Source organism: Geospiza fortis, unplaced genomic scaffold, assembly GCF_000277835.1.
Source record: "Geospiza fortis unplaced genomic scaffold, GeoFor_1.0 scaffold119, whole genome shotgun sequence".
NCBI lineage: Eukaryota > Metazoa > Chordata > Aves > Passeriformes > Thraupidae > Geospiza > Geospiza fortis.
This window is the reverse complement of record NW_005054486.1, coordinates 685,412-690,637: the sequence shown is the minus strand read 5'-3', so window position 1 is coordinate 690,637 and position 5,226 is coordinate 685,412.

The window sequence follows — 5,226 nt, the reverse complement described above, 5'->3', positions numbered from 1 at the left end:
CAAATGAAAAAATTATGGCAAATGCTGATATGATGAATACCAAATTAATTGCAAGTGAGTGAACATTTCCCATTTTCCCATTGATTCCATGGCATTCAAAGTTTAGATTTTTTTTTTTAAAAATAGGGTTTGGAGCAGTGACATGAGAGGCTTACTGTATTGTAATAGAGAATATGATCAGCTGGTGCTGAGTTACTCTCTGAGGCTTCATGAGAATTTTGTTGACATTTTAAAACAAGGAGCAGGTAAAGAAACTATTTTCCTAGAAACTGAAACAGAGGAAGCAAATCTTGCAAGATTTGCTAGACAGAGGTCCATGGACACTAACCAGCCATCACAAGGAAAAATGGGGATAACTGCTTAAGCAAGAAGTCATTTTTCATTTTGCAAACCATGGCTCTGGAGTGATGGGAAAGCAGAAGCAAAAAGCTTTATTATTGTCATGCTTGGATTAAATGCTGCTTGAATAAACAAACAAAATGTTCACACTTTAAACACAAGCTTTGTTCTTTATTCAAGTAAGCAATGCTTCCACCAGGTTTCTCAGCCCTCAGGTAGAATTTATTTGCAGGGAGCAGTTGTCATTAATGCTACCTTGTCTAGGGGCATACAGTATGGGTAAATGAAGGTGGTATAGAATGTAATCTTATCCCCCAATGAGTTGCAGCTGGAGCAATTACTAAAGATTAGGAGCAGGCCTGATGTTAACAGGCCACACCTGTAGCCAATAAGAGCAGTGGTATAAAAGAGTGGATTGGTGGGATCTGGAGTCAGATGGCTGCTGAAAGGACCAGGAACAGTCAGTGCTTGGAGGAAGTGCCCACGAGAAACATTGAGGAGGTATGAAACTCTGGTGATATGGAATCCTTGCACTATGATGACAGTAGAACTCTTGATATGTGAGATAACAATGGTGACCCTGATGAGATTTGGGAGAAAAGGATTTAAATGCTAAACTATATAGCCCTGTGGATTTGGGGAAGCCAGATTTGACTGTATAACCCTGTGGATTGGGGGAAACAGGATTTGAATACTAAACTACTGATAAAATATATAAATTACGGCTATTAGTGTTTGTTAAATATGAAGATAAGCACTTTGTAAACTATAAAACTGAACTAACATTTAGAAATATTGTGCTATAAAACATCTGTACTATAATATGCTGTTTGAACGCTTGTATAGCTCTTAGTTCTAAATGAAATGTACAAATATGTCATAATGTTAATTTATTTGGATATGTACTTCTGGAAATGCTGCAGCTCTGTGGTTAAAAGAGAAAGGGGGAATTGTAGGGGGATACAGTATGGGTAAATGAAGGTGGTATAGAATGTAATCTTATCCCCCAATGAGTTGCAGCTGGAGCAATTACTAATGATTAGGAGCAGGCCTGATGTTAACAGGCCACACCTGTAGCCAATAAGAGCAGTGGTATAAAAGAGTGGATTGGTGGGATCTGGAGTCAGATGGCTGCTGAAAGGACCAGGAACAGTCAGTGCTTGGAGGAAGTGCCCACGAGAAACATCAAGGAGGTAAGAAACTCTGAGGGTGTGGAACCCTTGCACTATAATGATAGTAGAACTCTTGGTATATAAGACAACAACCTTGCATGCACAATAATTTGTTTTTTAAATGGCCCAACAGAAATAAATGCACCTACGCTGGGGAGTGTTTACCAATGACTAAAGAGTTTAGCAGCCATGTCTCTGATGAAGAAAATATAAAAATTAAAACCACATCTGCTGTGTTTCTGGGGACAGGAAGGGCCTGGAGAATACAAGGTTAACATATGACATGCTTATGTGAAGTTATTTTTACTGTGTTTTCATGATCTACACTAAATGTCCTGTGCATCACATGCCTGTGGACTAGTTGATCTCTTCTGACACAGCTTGTATGAAGGTGAAGAAAAAGATGCAGATTTGCTCCTGAGTTCACTAACACCAAGCTGTTACTCCTTCTCTTTGACTTATCTTGGAATTAAACCTCTAAACTGGTAAAAAAGACTATAGGGTTGGTCTGTATGCATCTAACAGAAGAGTTTACAAAAATAAAACAACATGAGCAAGAGTAAGCAGGTGGCTAGCTAGGTATTCCATGAAAAACTGCTGCAAATTAGGAAGAAACTCGTGCTCCATAAATAACTGACTGACTGCAGAGAGCAAGAATGCCACTCCTCATGGCAGCAGCTGAAATGTCTGCTGATAATGAGAGAGGAAAAAAAACTACTGGGGTTCTCAGGCAGAAAGAATGAAAGGTCAGACCTGGACACTTCTGTGCCTTCCCCTTTCCTTCCCTTTCCCCTGCAGGAAATTTTCAACCTCGGGGGTTGTCCTGGCATACAAAACACTAAGGTGTGGGGATGAAGGCAATTTTTGCCTGTTTCCTTTGACACTGGGTGAATTTTAACTGCAAATGAAAGAAAGCACTTTGTCTTTCAGCCTATGAGGCTTTCAAAGTGCAACATTTCTTTCTTTTTGCCCTCACTTCCCTTGATATGCTGCCTGAATTGCATCTCTACCATGATATTACTTTGATAGTTTTTCTGCTTTTCTCATTCCCCTAACATATTAAACTCTCTCTGAGAGTTTTTCCATCATCCAAAATACTAATTTTCTGATGTTTTCTTTCCATGGCCAATGGAAAGCTATGAAAGGCCTCATATTAGGTTATTTTCTCCAAAAAACTTATGGACATAAGGTCCTTCAAATAAAGTTGAAAATCACCTATGCAGGAATGTTCGCGACAAAGATGGGTCCAAGTGAGTCTGGAATTGAGTGAGTAGGCCCAGATTAGGAAATACCTGATGGCTGGTGGACTTGGAGGTCTTTTCCATCCTTTCTGATTCCTGCCATCTTGCTTGCACAGAAGAAAATCAATCGCATTTTAACTCCCTACAATATCTACCCAGTTCCATCACATAACACGTATTTTTTAATACTACAAATTGTCTTTTTTTTTTTTTTAACATACAGCACAAAAGGAATTAGTCTGAGGGAGGTGCAGTCTGAACAGCAGCACAGAGGGGCAGACATTCACTGTATTCACAGTATTCTGTAAGGAGCAGACCTTGCAGAACTGTTTTATAAACAATTTGAAGTGCAAACCCTTGTTCAAGTTCACCAAAGCTGTCTGCTGCTGAGCCAACCTTACCCTTCCCCAACCTTGTCCAGTCTCTTATGCCTAAAATCACCACTCTTTTCTTATGCCAAGTCCAGGCATTTTTCTAACACTGATTTAAATTTAATCTCTGCTGTACACCGAGGTGTTTTGGGACTCTGCCGTTTATGGGTGGGCCCTAGGGTATGTGAAAGGTGAATATCCTGGGTAAATTTGGAAAGAGCAGCATTTATTTATACACATGCCGACAAGTACTTGTAAACTTCCCCTGCAGAGTTATTTTTGTCTGCTAGCACAAATTTGTCAGCTGCAGGGAGATATTTTGGTGAGCTGAGAGGAGGATGCTTTTCAGGGATGGAGCAACACTGGCATGGACCAGAGGGCTTCCCACTCCGAGGGATCCTGGGGACAAGTGACTGCCCAGCATCAGCAGGGCTCCTCCCTCTGGTCTGGATTTGAGGCTGCTGCTCAAGAAATGCCAGCAGTGCAGCCCTGAGAGAAGCACAGGAATTCCAAGACTGGTTTTTCACTTCTTGCAGCAGTTTTGTTTTCATCGAGGGATGCAGTGATTAAAGGATCAGCAGAGCTACCCTGAAGTTTGGAGTTTTTGTGCTGTACTCCCTCAGAGAGTTTGCCCATGTCATTACAGGGGCCTATAAACACTTAATGAATTTTCTTAGGGCTGTCTTCCACTTTTCTTCTATGCCATGTGCTCTTTAACTTTGTGACATTATTTAAAATACCATCGGTTTGAATATTAGGTCTCCATTAATAATACTCATTTCATATTTCATGTTTTCTCTTAAAAGGTGATGGTGTCTCACTCTGTGGGGATCTTCTATGTCTCCAGGCAAAAAGAAAAAAAGAAATCTAAGTAAACCAGCCAGAAAAAGCTGGAGTATTCTTTGTTGCACCTAGTGGTGCTATTGGTTTGCTGATTTTTTTTCCCCCAAGAAATAAGCAGCCATCTCTGCTGTCCTGATTTGCAACATTGATTCAGATATTAGCAAGCCTGTTAATCTCTAAATTCCAGGCTATCATTTTTTCCTGGTAATTTACATAGAAGGAGCTTAATAGCAATGCTCCCACTTTCACTATGTCATATAGAAATTATGAGAAAGATTTTAACTTGGAATGTACAATAATATTTGTTGCAGATATCTTTTCATTAAAAATCCTTTCCTTAGGGTTTTTTTTTCCTCCTGAGAAGCTGAGAGGCCTCAGGAACAAAATGTAAACATTATGTGCTGCTGTGGAATGCAACAGATGGATCTGTGATTGGTCTGATGTGGATGTTTGGAATTAATAGCCAATCACAGCCCAGCTGGCTCGGACTCTGTCCAAGCCACAAACCTTTGTTATTCATTCCTTTCTATTCTTAGCTTAGCTAACCTTTGAAGATGAAACCTTTTCTTCTATTCTTTAAGTATAGTTTTAATGTAATATATATCATAAAATAATAAATCAAGCCTTCTGAAACATGGAGTCAGATCCTCATCTCTTCCCCCATCCAAGAGCCCCTGTGAACATCATCACAATATCCACTTAAACTTATTACTTCTCGTAAATAAATGTTTGTGAAATGTCTTCTGAAATGGTATTTTTCATCATTTCCTCTTGTGTGTCAACAAATTCTTGATTAAATATGCTAACAACATATAAACTGCTTTTGAGAAAGGTGTATTCCTATTGGAAAAATGAAGACCTTTTCCCTCCCAGGTAAAAAGTATTGAGGAGGAGGAGGTCACCCTATTCTTATTTTAAGCTCAGGACTTCTCATAGTTTTATGTGCAATTCATGAGCAAGCTCTAAGGAACCAATAAAAACCCATTTTGTGCAGACAAGTGGCAGGAGACACATGAAGAATGAGCAGAAGCATAATTTGCCAGCACACCTGATGGCACAATGACACTGATGTTTCTTGGCTCGTACATCACCCCAGGTGGGGCTATATGTCACTTCACTTCCATCCAGCACAAGGGACAGTCTGTGAGGGATAGTATGGCTTTTTAAGTCGCTGCCTCTCTGCCAACTTGCTTTGGGGGCAGTGCAATTACATGCTTTTCTGCCTGTGGGCTTGATTTCAAACTCCTGCATGCAGCTAGA